The 17,455-nt window shown below is 36.6% G+C and overlaps 2 long non-coding RNA genes across 5 annotated transcripts in view; one reads left to right on the top strand and one right to left on the bottom strand.

The window, feature by feature from the left end:
* LOC147917523 (uncharacterized) overlaps positions 1-14,463 on the top strand; it is a 126,244-nt gene extending 111,781 nt beyond the window's left edge. For all 4 annotated transcript variants that reach the window (XR_015550080.1, XR_015550078.1, XR_015550079.1 and 1 more), the window contains one exon: positions 13,313-14,463. This is a non-coding gene — a long non-coding RNA (uncharacterized LOC147917523). The remainder of the gene's footprint in view (positions 1-13,312) is intronic.
* Positions 239-17,455, bottom strand: part of LOC147917522 (uncharacterized) — a 107,631-nt gene continuing 90,414 nt past the window's right edge. The window contains exons 3-4 of the long non-coding RNA XR_015550081.1: positions 5,470-5,584; positions 239-1,059 (exon numbers count right to left, since the gene is read on the bottom strand). This is a non-coding gene — a long non-coding RNA (uncharacterized LOC147917522). The remainder of the gene's footprint in view (positions 1,060-5,469; positions 5,585-17,455) is intronic.

Here is a 17,455-nt window from a genome sequence, read left to right as displayed (position 1 = left end):
CTTTTGTCAGCCTTTGCCTAAACTTGCTTGCAACCTTCATTCTGAAGTTTAGGGCATCGTAATTGAGAGACTTTACTTCCTTCAAAGCAAGAATAAAGTTGAATGCTAACTGGATGTGCTGCACAGTCCTGTAGCTCATCATTGTTTACGTTTCTTTAACAACCTTTAGACTTGCCTCTACATTTTTACCATCTTCTCTTGATAGTCACAGGGACTTACATAAAATTCCTTTGTTCCATTGTTTGCTACTTCAAGTTCCATTGTTTTGCTGTTATCTTAAAAGAGGTACATGATCTCTAAAGACTTGCAATGATAATGTTTTGACATTGTAATTTAACATGGCAATGTGGTCTCAATAATCTTTCAGCGACATTGTTTTACCATTGTCTTGACATTGTAAAATGGTCTCTCTAGACTTACATTTTGCCATCGCCTTGACGTTGTAATATGGTCTCTATAGATTTACATTGAAATTTGTTTTGTCATTGTCTTGATATCATAATGTCCTCTCCATGGACTTCTCTTCACATATATCATCGTCTCCAAAGACTTGCATATCAGCCCCATTGCAAGAGCAATCTACACTGTTAACTTCCCATTCAGGTGAACTGGGAATGATCTTTCATGGTTTCTACTTAACAGCAAGTATCACATCTCATCAATAACTATTTTCAAACTCTTTTATCTCAACTCTTCCCAAATCTCACTCCTGATGAAGGGTTTTTACCAAGAAGCAGAGTGGACAAATTCCCATTAGGTAAAATCTGCCTGCACATTTTTCATTTTTAATATTAAACTCACTCACTTTAAAAGCATTAAAGTGGAGCAGATCATGAAGGAGTTTGCATTTCTCTAACCCATAATAGAGAATCATTTCATAGAGTAGATCTAACCTAGACAATAGCATAATAGAGTACATTAGAAGAGAAAATTCTAATACCTTCTCTACTCACAGAATTCCTTGGTAAACTCTGTTCCCCTTTTAATGTCATCACTTTTAATGCTTACTGCTTCAGACAGTGGCACTGCATATATCATCTTTCTCTGTTACTGTGTACCCTAAAAACAAGAGGGGTATTTAATATCCGTATTTTCATCTGCTCTTCTACACGCATGCCTCGATGGAATCATTTTTTCTTAGCCACAAAATGCACGTTTAAACAAAAGCAAGCCCATTTAGTAGGATCATGAATTTCCTGCAGAAAAATGGAATCCTTTCATTTGAGCCCCTTGGGGAAAATTCAGGAATTGAGTAGGTCTCTGATAGTTGGGCTGTGCCTAGAATGTAGCCCCTGCTGGCTGAATGATCACCCCCCACTATCACTGGAACCCTAGGAGCAAGCTTATAAAATTTAGGGAGTTCCCACACTGTGCCAAGTACTGTATGTGCATAACCTTGGCACTACAAACCCATAAAGTCTGTAAAATCCCATTATCATTCTCCCTTTAGGGGCTTAGAGAGCCTGAGTCACTTGCTAAGGTAACACAGCTGTTCCGTGCCTGCAGTGGAATTTAAACCCAGTTTGTTTGGACACCTGACCAGAGGTTCTTAATTCAAAGAGCATTTAAAGGAGAAGAATTGTATCTGAATTTCATTAACTTCTCCTGAAATGTCTTGTTCTTTCAGTTATGAATGCAGACAATAAAGCACAGTGGTATTCACAGTACCTGTGACTCTGGCACCAAGAGAAAGCATGGATATTTTCCTGTCACATGATAGTTACTGCAGATCTCTCAAAATAGCATTTATGCTCGTCACTACTTCAAAATTGCAATTGCTAATAGATCTGCCTTCAGAACTAGTCGCTTAACGCCTTAAAGAAGCACATATATTACTATGTCATAATTTGGTTTTTCTAATGTTTTGATAACCGTGCTTCAATATAATTGGTTTCCTTCCATGATTTCCTTCCATGATTTCTGTCCAAGTCCACACACCACCTGTGTTTTTATTTACATAATGTTTTCTTTAAAATAACCAATAATTGTTTTACTCAATAAACTCTTCATAGAGGAAAATTTTTCTTTCTCTTGTTATATCAACTAATTTTATTTTTGAAAACATTAAAAAATATGCAACTGTCAGAATTTTAATAAGACTCTGTAGCTCACATTCCACATTTTGAGAAATGCTAAACTAAGGTATAAAATGTCAGGCCTGTCACCATCCTGGCAAAGGCAGTCTGCTTTGCTAAGAGACTGGTAATCACTGAGTGATCAGGAGGTTTCTCTGAGGGCCATTCTGTAAGTGCAAAGCTGCTTCACACAGAGCTCATGGCAGCTCTCACTGTAGAAATCGGCTACATGAGGCAGTCTCCCTCCAAGGTGGAAAGAACCTGGCTTTGGAGTCACATTGTGACATAGATTTTTCTCAGCCACCTGCTAGCTGTGCAGTCTTGGCTAACTCACTCAACTCTAGCTGATTGACCTGATCTACAGTGTTCTAATAAAGAATATAACCCTGAAGACTCCACCAAAAAACTGTTAGAACTAGTAAGCGAATTCAGTAAAGTGGCAGAATTCAAAATCAACATACAAAAAACTGTTGTGTTTCTATACACTAATCATGAACTATCTGGAAAAGAAATTAAGAAAATTCTGTTTACAATAGCATCCAAACAATAAAAATTTTAAGAATAAATTTAACCAAGGAGATGAAAGATCTGTACACCGAAAACTATAAGACATTGATGAAAGAAATTAAATACATATATAAATGGAAATATACCCTGTTTTCATTGACTGGAAGAATTAATATTGTTAAAATGTCCATACTGCCCAAAGCTATCTAAGATTCAGTGCAATCCCTATCAAAATTCCAATGGCATTTTTCACAGAAATAGAAAAAAAAGTCTTAAAATTTGTGTGGAACCACAGAAGACTCTGAATAGCCAAAGCAATCCTGAAAAGGAAGAACAAAGCTGGAGGCAGCACACTTCCTGATTTCAAACTATACTACGTGGCTATAGTAATCAAAACAGTATGGTACTAGCATGAAAATAGATACATAAACCAATGGAACAGAATCAAGAGCCCAGAAATAAACCTACACATATATGGTCAACCAGTATTTGACAAGGGAGCCAAGAATACACAATAGGGAAAGGATAGTCTCTTCAACTAATGGTGCTGGGAAAATTGGATACGTATCCACATGCAAAAGAATAAAATTGGTTCCCTATCTTACACCACACAAAAAAATTAACTCAAAATAGATTAAAGACTTAAAAATAAGCCCTGAAACCATAAAACTCCAGGAAATCTCCTTAACATTAGTCTGGCAATCATTTTTTTGGATATGACACCAAAAGCACAGGTAACAAAAGCAAATTAGATAAGTGGGACTACATCAAACAAAAAAGCTTCTGCACGGCAAAGGAAACCATCAAAAAAATGTAAAAGCAAACTATGGAATGGGAGAAAATATTTGCAAACCATATATCTGATAAAAGGTTAATATCCAAAATATATAAAGAACTCCTACAACTCAATAGCAAAAAAGCACAAGTAATCCCACTTAAAAATGGGCAAAGGACCTGAACAGACATTTTTCTCAAGGAAGACATACTAATGTCCAACTGGTATATGAAAAAGTGCTCAACATCACTAATCATCAGGGAAATGCAAATCAAAACCACAGTGAGATATCACCTCACATCTGTTAGGATGGCTATTATCAAAAAGACAAGAGATAAGTTTCGGTGAGAATATGGAGAAAAGGGAACACTTGTACACTGTTAGTGGCAATATAAATTGGTATAGAGACTGTGGAAAACAGTATAGAGGTTCCTCAAAAAATTAAAAATAGAACTACTGTATGATTAAGCAACCCCACTTCTGCATATATGTCCAAAAGGATATATCAGGATCTTGAAGAGAAATCTGCATCCCATGTTCATTGCAGCATTATTTACAATAAACAAGACATGGAAACAATCTAAGTGTCTGTCAACGAAGGAATGGATAAAGAAAATGTGATATGTGTATATATATGTGTGTGTGTGTGTATAAAGGAATATATATATAATGGAATATTAGACATAAAAAAGAAGAAAATCCTGCCACTTGCAACAACATGGATAAACCTGGAGGGCTTTATGCTAAGTGAAATAAGCCAGAATGAGAAAGACAAATACTGTATGGTATCTCTTATATGTGGAATCCAAAAGAGTCAGCCTCATAGAAACAGGTAGTAGCATGGTGGTTGCCAGGGGCTGAGCCATGGGGGAAATGGGGAGACATTGGTCAAAGGGTATGAAATTTCAGTCATAAGATGAATTATTTCTGAGGATATAATGTATAGCATGCTAATTGTAGTTAATAATATTATATTATGTACTTGAAATTTGCTGAGAGAGTAAATCTTAAATGTTCTCACCACACAAAAAAATATGAACTATGTGAGGTGATGGATGCGTTAATTAACTTGATTGTGGTAATCATTTCACAATATATACATATATCAAATCATCATGTGTACACCTTAAATATATACAATTTATTTGTTGATTATACTTCAATAAAGCTGAGGGGAAAAGAGTAAAGGGGATGCCGTTCGAGGTGTCTGATCCTGATTAGGTGCTCTCAGAATGCTTGTTCTCGTCCCTAATCCACTTCCTCCCACCCCTGCTCTTGGTTAGGAGGATAAGGAGGAGACTGCAAGCTGAACAGAAAGACATGATTTCAGTGATGCGGGGTCACGGAACTGTGTCTGACAGGTAACCGCTCAGCTTTGAGTGGAGTCTAGAGTGGTGGAGAATACACCTGATTCAGAAAATCCGGATTCTTATGTCCATACATTTCAAGTGACCTTAAATCAATGAACCTCCCTGGGTATCAAATTTTCTTCCCTCTCCATAGAGTGATGTATGATGTACATCCCTGGTTTGTTGCAATAATTATATGAAAGATACATGCAAGAGTGCTTTGTTCATGACATACAGGAAAATTTTACAGTCATCTATCTGACTTACAGGCTTCTGAACCTATTTGTAACTTTTCTGGATGACTCAGTCATCATTATGAGCACCCATTATTTTACTAGATGGTAAGGCAAATTGTTTCTATAATTTCTGTTCCTTTCCTACAATACTGGACTACAATACTGTCCCACGTGCTCTATGTTTATTAATTTATGTATTCCAAAAAATGTATTAATCATCTACAATATGTCAGACCATAGTGGTGACAATAATTGCTAATAGGAAGACCTAACATTTAAACAGAACTCAGTATGTGTCAGACCATTCAAAGCGTTTTATGTACATTAACACATTTAATCCTTTCATCAATTCCGTGATCTCTAATTCACAAATGAGGAAACTAAAACACAGAGAGGTTAAGTAACTTGCCCAAGGCCACACAGCTAGTAACTGGCAGAGCTAGAAATCATCTTATACAATCTAACTTCAGAGTATCTATTATAATCACTACATTATACTTCTCAAGCAGACAAGATGGACATCATACCTTCCTTCGGGGAGCTTCTGTGAAATAAATGCTTCCCAACAGTAGTAACAAAATAGAGCTTTGCTGTTTCCTGAGCATTTTCACGGAAGTCTTTCATTTGATTTCTTCAGTGGCCCTGGAGACATGTAGGGAAGACATTAGCATCTTTATGATATAGATAAGAAAACTGTGACATAATTTTAAAGTGCTGAAAAAGATATCAAAAATTAAGAAACAAAGACCTCAACTTGAAATTTTAATAGTTCTAAAACATCATTTCCTAGATGTTCTCCTCTTCTCCTATAATACTACATAGGATTATTATGAAGCTCAAATAACATGATAGATAAGGAAATACTTTGTAAATTCCAAAGAACTAGGTATTACCTATGAGAAATAGAACTCTCTGTTAACATAACATTGTAGGATATTTCAAACCAGCAAATTTCTATCGTCTCTTCCCCAAGGGCAGGAATCTGAATTCCAAACCCAACCCTGAGGCCAACCTACTGTGAGAAGTGACTTAGCTGCACACCTCTGGGCTTGGTAACTTCAGCTGCAAGATAGCTGGTGGAAGTGACAATAAAGAGTCCTCTTCGACTTTCCTGTTTCCTCTGTAGTTTGTCCTTCTTGCATCCTCCACCCCCTTGAGTCCTGTGCCCATGCCCTATTTCTGATACCATCCTCTCTACTCTCTCTCTACCACAGGCATTCGTTCAATACTCACTGTATAAATGTCATTTGTCAGCATGCATTTGGTGATAAAGGGAATCTAATTTTTCTTGGGAATAATGACATTATTAATCCAACGATTTTTTAAAAATCAGGGAACTGAATTAGTATGCTTCACTTAACGCACTATGTCTGTATATTGCAATTGTTATTAATTGGAGAGATCTGAATTTCACCGAGTTCAAGATATTATTGGTAAGTATGGTCAAGACCAGAAACCTTGTCAAGACTGCGCAAAGGTTCTTTTACAGCAGAAGTTGTCTTTGATTCAAACTTGTGCAGGGAAACCTTCCTCGGCTTCGTCTATTTTGTCAAGTGGAAAGAGCTTGGGCTTTGGAATCTGACAAGTCTGAAGTCTGAGTCTCAAGGTACTCATGTGTAAGGTGGAGATAATACCATCTACCTCACAGGGTTGCTCAGAAGAGAGCTGAAATAATGAGGGGAAATCCCTTTCACAGAGCCCAGCATGTAGCAGATGCTCAGACAGTGTTCATTTCTCCCGGTACTCCTTCTGCCCACATTTGAAACTTACACTCAAGGGGTCAGAATTCAGCACATCATGCTTAGTGGACTTTGTCAGAGAAAGCCTTGGTTTCACATTTTGTAGGTAACTACAACAATAAACAGTAACAATCACTTACTTAAGTGTTTGAAACTATTGATTTCCCCGGTAAGAAAAAGGGCACCAAAAGTTTATCAACTTGTACAGCCTGTTCCCAGGCACCTCACCCTCTGCTGGGACATGAGGAGCAAAATTATTGCTCCTAATATTTATTATGACTTTCACAACATAAATCACCAACAGATGTTGCAAGGTTATTGGTTGTAAAGACACTAGTTTTGTGTAAAGACCACATTCCAGTTTTTTCTTGGCACTTACATAATTCTTATTTTTCACATTGAAAAATATAAGACTCCAGATTAGACTCCAATGCTAGGTATGTCATTAATTTGTAAGTCTTGGATAGAAATAGGCAGCATTTGATGGAAAAAAACACTAAAACCAATTGTCCATTCAATATATAACATTAATCAATTAAGAATGACCCAGAAGTACATCCATATAAAAAATAATTGTTCATGTAGTCCATGCTTTATGAAAAATAAAAAAGTGTTGAGTGATAGGAATAGCTTCCAAAAACAATTGTGCAATAGAAAAAGAAGCTCCTTGTGCTAGAGCTAAAGCTTAACATTTGGTTTTCATTCTGCACTATTCGGTATTACATGCATGGAATTCCCAGTAATATCGACATAGGGAGAGCAGAGTATCAGTCAAAATCCGCCAGACAGATGTGAAAATTGAATTTTTCCAGTACGTTATCATGTAAAAGGAAATAATGGTACATTGCAGCATTAGATAGTGGAGGAGGAACATTGCGTGAAGATGAGGGCTGCAACTATAGCAACGTGGGAAATTGTGATTATAAAAATCAGAGGAAGAAGTGTACTGATAAGGATGAGTAAGGGCAAAGGAATTTTCCCCTAATGATTCAGATGTTTTGAGACTGAAATATATGTAAGAGACAAGCTGGTTTTTCACCCACACTACCACGTAGGTGACAACGCCCAGGCAGGGAAGGCACGCTGCGATTGTGGAGCGCCTTGCCCAAGCACAGACTGCTCTCCCACCAAACACGAGCAGTGTTGCTTTTTGATGAGAAATACACTGATCTTATGAGCTTCACTTATTTATTCTATGGTAGAATAAACATGATTAAAACCTCACCTTACCCTAAAATTTCTTACAATTTCATGTGTTATAAGATGAGCACTTAAATAACTCTAATAGGATAGAAAATGGTCATGGTGATTTAAGACAAAAGCAATAATAACTAATATTTGTACAGCCATAGAATATGATACTTTTCACATTGTTTTCCCATATATCATCTCATCGAACCATCTCACAAGTCCATGATGCAGAGATTATTAATGTTACTCCAATTCTGTGGATACACCCACCGTAGTTAGATTTGGGGGCGTGTCCACAATCACACATTGGGTGTGTGGACTTGTGGGGACTTAAGTGCTGCTTGCAATTGTTGTTTTTACTTCTCATTCTATTTTTGAGAACCCCATGCTGTTGCTCACATTAATGTATACTTGCAGAGTTATGAAAGTTTTGTTCACGTTTTCTCTCATTTAAATCACGCAATTACCCTGTGAAGTAGATATTATTTCCCTTATTTACTTATTTTTGGGGGAAAAAACTGGGGCTCAGAGCCCCAGTTAGTGTCTTGCTAAAACCTCACAACTGGCCGTAGCTGAATGATGGTTCTGGCCAAGGTGTTTCAATCATACAATGGCTGTTAAAGAACTCAGAAACTAGAGATATTATTTCTGACTATAATAAGTGCCATTTCACTGGGTCTTGAAAACTAAATAAGGAGATGCTGGCAAAGAGGAGAATAACCCAGGTACAGGGACCATATGAACCAAAGATTGTAGTGTGTCACACAGTCCAAGAAAGTAAGAGTATGGGATGTATTGGGATATAAAATAAAATCAGGTTGGAATTGGTGGCAAGTCTTAACTGCCTTTTCAGAAAGTTTGGACTTAAGAATATTCTTTGGGAAATGAGGAACTTTGAAGATGGATGATAATGTATTTTTTTTTTTTTTTTAGTATTCTTTGTTCTATTTTTGTTTTTAATCTAGTAATGGCACAAGAATGTGCTTTAAGAAAGAGGAGAGATTGAAGTTTGGGAAGCAATTGTAAAGATTATTCCAATAGTATAGACAAGCAACAACAAAATTATGAATTAGGCATCGACAGTAGGAATGAAAATCAAAATAATTATCCCTATATTGCAGATGAGAAAATTGAGGCACTGAAAAGATAAGTTTTAGATGTATGCAGTGTTTCTACTGGGTTACTATAAGCAATGCGAGCTAGCGAATATGATGCTAGACTAACTCTCCAAGCACAGGATGCGAGGCTCTTTTCAGCTTGGACACTCCTACCAGCCTATCACTCGTGCCACAGATCCTTGGCTCCAGAAACCCCAGACAACTCCCATACCCCAATACCCTCTGTTCTCTGTGCCATTCCACAAATTGAGCCCGCTCTTGTGGAATCCTTTTCTTCCAGGGAACATTGGCTCTCTCCTCCACCATTCAGTTCACTTCTGAAGAGCCTTCTCCCACAGCTCCAGTGTGCAGCTATCCCATCTATCACTGCATGTGCATCTATTATAGCATTAATCACATTGTACTAACATTTATATATTTGTCTGCTTCACCTAGAAGCCAAAAGCTACATTGTAATCATCTTCATGTCCCCAGAACCTTACATATTTTAAGGACCCCATATAGTTTACTGAATGAATATATTAAGCATCTTCATCATTAATAACTATAGATTGATTCTAGGATACAGGGACAGCATAGTAAGTAAGGAAGATATCTAACCCATTGGTTTCTAGTCTCTAAAATGACATGGCAAGGATATAGTTTGGGGCAGAATATATTTCTGAATTAAAATTTTGAGCCTAGAAAGGCATCTAGCTGCATACAGAGAGATGGAAAGAAGACCTGGGTTCTTATGTGTTCGATTATTCAAATGCTTTTCATTTCTAGGATTCTGCTTCTCCCCACCCCCACCTTGTTGTCCCCTTCTTTCACCTCTCCCCTGCCCCCCTTGTCCCTTGCTCCAGATTGATTACCTGATCTCCACCTCACCTGACACCTTATTTCTTTCTTGCCTCGCTGTCCCATGACCTAATTAGGCAGCTGAGCACACAGCACTGCTGTTGCCTCTGCCTCACAGTGGGAGCCTCTGGAAACACCCAAAGCCCTCCCCTGGATGGAGACTGCAGAGGTCCTGAATGGAAAAGCATTTTGTTGCTAACATGATTAATAATATGTTGAGGGGGTGGAGTACGGGGGGGAGTGCATTTCCCGGAAAGTTTTTCCGTCTTCATTGCTTACATCACATCTACTTTCATCAGATGAACAGGGATATGTAACAATGAGATGTGAAATGATTCAGACATTTTTGACAAAGCACTCTGCAGAGTAGACAAAAGAATATATTTAAAGGGGAACATACTCATTTTAAACCAAGTTTCACGTGTTCTTTACAGATTTCCCGTTGTCCACTCAGAGGACAGGTATGGATCACACACAGCAGATAACAAGGTGCTTTGGTTTCCCACTGTCAGAAGACACGGGGAATCCATGATTTCCTAACTTTATTGGGCCTTTTAGAGAGAGCTTTAGTAATATTTTAACGATTTTTAAGCTGGGAAGTCAAGGTTGAGTACAAATTTTACTTGATTCAGTTTATGCCAAGCACCTAAATATGCAAATGAACAGTATTGGATCACAATAAAAAATATGAACAAAATTTGAGAGGGAAAACAAGAATTAGGATAGATTTGTTTCAAATTCCATACCCTTTGGAAGGAAGAAGTTTTATAAACAATGTGAGCAAGTTCATCATCCAGAATATCTAGGCAACTGTTATCTTATAGGTTCTTACAGATCCTTCTCGAGTTACAATGGTGTTACCAAGTAACCAAGAATACCGTACCGCATATTGCTAGCCCAGAAAAAGATCAAAATTCAACATTCCACGTACAATTACTACAAAATGCGTATTGCTTTCACAGCATGGTAAAGTTGAAAAATCATGTCTAAACATCCTAAGTTGGGGACCGTCTGTACAACTCTTAAGACCTTGGTCTCTGGAATGAGAACTAATTGGTGAAAATCCCTGGTCTTCCCTTTGCTATAGCTTTTTGAACTTGTGAAAATTCCTTCACCTGTATGACCCCCTATCATGGGAATAACACAGGTAACTACCTCATAGAACTGCTGGAAGAATTCAATGAGATAAAGTATATGAAGTGTATTAGTGGCTACGTGGTAATGCCTATGGATAAATACTGTGTAAATATTATTAGCTATTCTTCACTGGACTTTAACTTTTCCAGGAATTGCCATCATAGGGAAGCAGCTGTTATTTCTTTTGAACAGTCCTTGATATTAATTATGTATTGACTGACTTCTGCATCTATAATAAAATGTTGATTATATCCAACTAAAAGGTCAAAAGAAACCCTGTGTACAAAACTAAATGTTATCATGTAGAAAGTTCTACTGTTCGGTGATCATGGTGGTCTGCAAATATCTTGACTCCCCTCATAAAAAAATGGAGTCTCATTCCTCTCCCCTTAAATGGAGGTTGGTGGTAGTGACTCACTTTTAACAATGGAATGTGTTGGAAATACTGCGTGACTTCTGAGGCTGGGTATGTAAAAGTGATATAGCTACTCCGGCGTTCTTAGGACACACACCTACCTTGAGCCCTGTGCTTCCATGCTGAAGACAATGTAGAGAGACCATGTAGAGAGAAGAAGATGCCCAAGGAGCCCTAGGCTATTCTAGCCTCTCAGCTGTTTAAGCCCCTGCATCAACCACCAAACATGTGAATGAATGAGCCTAGATGTTTCCAGCCTCCAGTCCCAGCCCCCAGCTGATAATGAATGGAGCAGAGACAAGATGTTGCCACCACTCCCTGCCCAAATTGCAGATTTGTGATCAAACTAAGTATAGTGTTTTAATCCACTAAGTTTTGGGGTGATTTGCTGTGCAGCAATAGTTATTGGAAAAAGTGACCAATTTGTGTGCATCTGTGTGTGTGAAATATTCTGCATATGAGGAAGGCTGGTTAATTACATAGGTACCAAACTTTGCCCAGCTTGGAAATTTAACCTTGTGTCTGACAGTACTCCAAAAGGCATTGTTAAACAATTAGCACACAGTAGCATTTTCCTACAAACATATATTTAATGAACCTTAGATATAATGTAGGCTCACATTTTTTAATGAAAAACCCAGCTCTAAGAGCTCATGTAATTTTACCTATATTGTACAGCAAGATGGTACCACCGCTTCAGCTGGCTCTTTGCTTCCCTGATGCTGTGTGGGTTACTCACTCAAGAGCACTCCTCGGCATCTTGTAGCTGCCTTGACTATTGCCCCTATTACATTGTATTTTGATTACTGCTCCATCTAATAGAAGTAGGGGCTTCTATTAGACTCTCTCTTCTTGACAGCAGGTACTTTTTTCTTATTCATTTTTGTACACATAGAAACTGGCATGTCCTCAATTAGTTAAATATGCATTGATAAAAGATTTTTTGGCAAATTGCATAATTTGGAATTTTTTCTGATGGATATGGGTCAGTAGTTCTCAATTCAGAAATACTGATGTCAAGGCCATACTCCCAGAGACTCTAATTCAATTAGCCTAGAGTGGAACCTAGATATCTGTGTATTTTAAAAGTTCCCAAGCTAAGTCCTTCAAACAGCTCTATTGTCATACGTAACTACCAATTGTCCTTCCATGGGCAAGTCATGGCCCTGACACTGTATTTACGCAGAAGAAAAGAGCTAAAAGAGGTCTCTTGGAGGACAAATTTGATTCATCTTTTACCTCCATTCATAACTCATTTTCTGATTAATAGTTATGTCACTGGATAGTTGAAAACAGGGCAGGAGAAGTGTTAAAGGTATTACCCCAAATGAAGCATACTTTCCCACCATCACACATCCAGGTTGGTTGGTTTGTTTTAACCTCCCAGAAGTTGTCCCTTTGACCACCTAAGAACTGTAAGTCAATTGTGATGCCTAAGGCAACAGCCTGGCTCCCAAAAAGCATTTTGTCTATAAAGGTCTATCCTTGGGCTTTGATTACCATTGATTTGGATGCAGAAGGGGAGGAAATGTCTAAATAGTTTTAGCTATTTTAGCTTGACCCTAAAAAACACTATAGTGGAGACTGCTGAAGGATACTAACTATGTTAACATCCAAAGAATAGTGAACCCAGCTATTTTCTTTATTTAAACATCCAAACTGATTTTGTATTCCCGTGTGCTTTTATTTACCTGTTTGTTCATTTTTCCTTTGGAAGAGTAGGCTATTATACCCCTCTCACATGGGAAAACAAATTAAGCCCTATAGAAATAAATAAACAAATATAGGGCATATTTTAAACATAAGAGCATAATAGCTGCAAAAACAATACCATGTAGCTGAACGAACGCAGGCAGGGGCAGCACACAGATCTCTCGCTACCGTGGAGCTGTGGCTAATTTACTTCAACTCTGTTCGCTTCATTTTCCAGATTTGCAAAATATCAACCCAATAGGACTGTGATTAAAATCAATGAGGCACTCCAGTCTAATCATGAGAAAAACATCAGAAAAATTCCAGTGGAAGGGCATTCTACAAAATGCCCGATCTGTCTGTTCCTCAAAACTGTCAAGGTCATCAAAAACAAGGAAAGACTGAGAAACTGTCATAGCCAAGAGAAGCCTAAGGAAAAATGACAAGTAAATGGTATCCTAGATGGTATCCTGGAAAACAAAATGGGCATTGGATAAAAACTAAGGAAATCTGAATAAAGTGGGGACTTTAGTTAATAAGAAGGGATCAATATTGGTTCAATAATTGTAACAAATGTACCATATTAATGTAGACGTTAATAATGGGAGAAACTGGGTTCAGGGTATGTGGGAACTCTCTGTACTGTTTCTTAATTTTTTTGTGAATCTAAAACTGTTCTTAAAAATAAAGTCTATTTCTAAAAACTCAGGTGAGGAAACACATATAAGGGTTCATAGTTGGTGCTCCGTAAATGTTACCTCTTCTCTTCTGGACACTGTGGACATGCGAACAAACTGTTATCCATGTCCTCCTATATCTTTTCCCCCTTCCTAATTCACCAGAGGATTCTGGGGAAAATGCAAGCCACCCCTGTATTCTCATTTGTAGGTTGCCAGGAGTAAGAATGGTTACACTTGGTTTAAGGTTATTTTAATTATGTCTATGAGATAGTTTCTGCTACATGTAGAATGATTCTTGTTAGACCCTATTAGGGTTCTTCTGGTCCAAATCCCCCCAAAATAACCTTACAAACCCTTAAACCAATTCAATGTGTCAGTAACTACCTATGTAAATTCATTTTGGCTCCTTGCAAGAAACTTTGGTATGTTAAAGGTATTTTACAATTAAGAACAAGATCTATATAAAATTTTTTTTTGTAAATACAATGTACAAGCTATCCAAATGGGTTCGTATGCCTCGAGCAGAAAGAATTTCTCTCTCTTTTTTCTGGCTTGGTTCTTTAGAAAAGTGTTTCTTCTTACTTCACTTTTCAGCCTCTCTTTTACTGTACCAACAACTCACGACCCAAAGATGAAATAATTAAAGACTTGACTTTTTAGAATATAGGTGAAGGTATGAAAAATTAAAATCTTGTTTTTCCAAGTTATATGACAGATTTTAGTGTATAAATCATATAGACTTTTAGGTAAAATTTTACTTTGGCAAGTAAAGATTCTAGGCAAAATTCACTATATGGTTTGACCACTATCTTAAACATCTCTCAACTAGTGATGTGAAGTAGTATTTTTATCTGCATATTATATTTTTAGTTGTTATAATATTAAGGCATACGATGTCTCTTCCTAAACCAGGAAAGGCATTCCTAAGTTTCCCCATATTTTCCTCCATCAAAGAAATTGCACGTAAAATTTAAACCATTTCATCTTGAATTTTGATGTAGGGAAATGCAGGCAGAGTACTAATCTGAGGGTTGTCTAAATTCCCACAGTGTGCTGGGATTCAGATTCTTACTGCTGAGGTCTTTGTCGGGCGATGTGCCCGGTGAGTCTCAGCCCAGGATTTAAGATTCCTTAGCTGCGTTAACACATTTCAAAACATTATTCTGATCAGTAGTCTCTAAGTGCCTTCATTTTCTCAAGTACAAAATGGACATAATTGAATATTTACTACATCTTAGAGAACCGTGCTGCTTTCAGAACACTGAAACATTTAAGAGGCTCAGGTGAAAGATTAAAGAATTAAGTGTACAAACTGTCTTTCTTAATTTTGATCCAAATGGGTAATACTCAGTATGATACAATACACATAATTTGGCATATTGAACAAAGTATCTCAAAAAGCACTAGACAGACCTAAAGTGACCCAATCCCCTACTCTATTAGTATATAAGATTATTAGGGAGATAATATAGGTAATATTTTACAAACGCCTTTTTTCCTTTAAAGCAAAATCCTCTTCCTTGTTTATTGGACTCTTCTTGACCTTTATTTAAGGGAATAATTCACTCATTCTTTGTTAAAGATGATAAGAGGAAGTGAGTATGAAAAAGAAAAAAATAAAATTCTAATTCTTGAGACTATGAATTTACTACATATATCTAAATAATTTCCTTTATAACCTTCAAGATGCAAAATCTTTTCTATATAAATACATATATAATTGTGTGTGTATATATATGTGTATATATATATCCAGGAATGTAACTATTATTTGGTTGGCTTCAGGGCAATCATCCTTATAGTTCTTATGTTGCAGAATTCAGTACCGTTTTCATATAAACCTCTTTCTTTAATGGGTTGCACAATTCTTTGTGTTTAAGTTATAATTATTTATTAAATAAAAGTATATTTTATTCTAAACCTCCTAGTATTACTGAAAAAGAGAATTGGTGAGTGAAAAACTCCAACATGTTATTTTGATATGCTCAATAAGTTAGATCGATAGCAACATTCTAAAAGAGGAAAAAGATAATCTACTTTCTGATATTGTATGTCCTTTGTTACTTCAACCATTAACATCAGTGAGCCGCTGTCAGTAATTTCTTTAATGAGATTATTGTGTTTTTCTTTTAGAAATGTAACTGTCAGGCATTTTACATTTGTTCTTACTAATAATTCCCCAGGCCTTTATTAAAGAGATTTACAGATTTCTTAAATCCACAGTCCTGCATCATTCTGATACCGACTTCCAATAAAATAATAAATTAGATTTTATTCTTCCCCTTATCCTTACAAACGAGCAAATAAAAAAATGTTTACTGAATAGGCTGTCCAAAGCCAAGATAAATCTTACGCTTCTCTTTTACAAGCGTTTTGATAGCTATAAATGAGCATCTACTTGACATTGAATAAAATGACCATTTTAATATTATAAATTTTTATAAAAATTAGAACTTCATATTTAGGAAAGAAGCATTGTGGTTCAGGTGCTTTTCAAAGAAAACATCCAATGATAGCAAATTAATTAAATATTTTCTCAACAACCCCTTTCTTACTTTTGGTAGGTTTGCCTAAGAAAACATGCTAAATTGCAAAATGCTTTTTTCCGATTCCAACTCATTTGAGCAGATCCGTTTAGCTAAGTGGCTTAAGACGTATGATTTAGAAATATTTTCAAACATCTTCACCATAACTACAATATAATCAGATGTTCATCATTTAAAATGAAATGCTAAACTGTTTGGAAATATTCTCTAAAACCAGCAAAAATCACAAGGCGGATGATTTGGCTCTCAGTGTCTTCCTCTCTACCTGTGTTCTTCCCTCTTTCTCACCATAATGCCATGTTGTAGTACCTCCTTCTTAGCCTCCAATCAACATTTCAAGCACTGGGATCATGTTTGATATTGTCAGATGGCCTGGAAAATTAAAAACCCAATTAAAGGCTCAGCACGCGGGTCAGCTCTTCTGCATATCAAAAGGCCTCCTCTGGCTATTCTGCTCAAATTGTATCTGTTAACAGCTCACTTTGCAGAAAGTGAAATAGCAGAGCGTTTATGAGTAATAAGTACTTTCCAGCTGATACATTTCAAACATAAACCACTTTCATGGCCCCAGCAAAAAGTACAAGTCATAATCAAATTGTCAATTTTTTCCTGTGAGATGCATGGATCTATTGTAACTGTGATTGTTAAAGAAGGAAATGCATTTTATTCACATGTTGAGGAAAAAAAAGATGCACATTTTCCCTACAATTAAAGATTTTTTGTCACTTTTTTACTGCCTTTCCTTTACATTTCTAAATAGTTACTATAATTGATTTTCGGGTTGCATTCATTTTTTTTTTTTTTGGTAGGAGAATCGTTTATAGTTTTTATGTAGTGGAAGAAATGGTTGGAGTGAATAGCATTTTTGTTTAGCTGGGGTATTAATGTTCACCCAAATGTTTATAATGTGAATGTGCAAAGCACTAAAAGCTTTCGAGCTAAATGCAAATTAGTCGAGCACTCAAATGACATTTTTAGAAGGAGTTTTCATCTGTCAATGTGGCATAATATTAAGTCAAACTAAAGTCACTACTTTAGCTACTGGCCATTTGAAAAAAATTTCATAAGATACCAAGGTTGACAGAAAAGAAAACAAACTACATAAATATTTTTCAACATATTATATTAACCAAGCAGCTGCTACAGGATTTCACA

The sequence above is a fragment of the Ceratotherium simum genome, chromosome 3, assembly GCF_057802395.1.
Source record: "Ceratotherium simum simum isolate JZ-2026a chromosome 3, ASM5780239v1, whole genome shotgun sequence".
Classification (NCBI taxonomy): Eukaryota; Metazoa; Chordata; class Mammalia; order Perissodactyla; family Rhinocerotidae; genus Ceratotherium; species Ceratotherium simum.
This window is presented reverse-complemented; position numbering and strand designations above follow the sequence as displayed.